We start from the raw sequence: 218 nt of genomic DNA, 5'->3' as shown, positions 1-218 counted from the left end.
CTAAACATATTTGTAAAATAAACAAAAGATATACCTTGCAAATCGACAAATGTTGGCACCATAACGATAAACGTTGTGATATATCACCACGAACGATTATATCAAACTAAATGAGGTAATCATGTGGTGCGTCCCCTTTTATCATGTCTCACTCAGGATGTGTATCTCGCTCTCTCGCGGTACAATCGCAAGTAAAAAAGTGAAATAAGATATGAATA

The sequence above is a fragment of the Trachymyrmex cornetzi genome, unplaced genomic scaffold (assembly GCF_001594075.2).
Source record: "Trachymyrmex cornetzi isolate Tcor2-1 unplaced genomic scaffold, Tcor1.1 scaffold618, whole genome shotgun sequence".
NCBI lineage: Eukaryota > Metazoa > Arthropoda > Insecta > Hymenoptera > Formicidae > Trachymyrmex > Trachymyrmex cornetzi.
Note: the sequence above shows the minus strand (reverse complement) of the source record.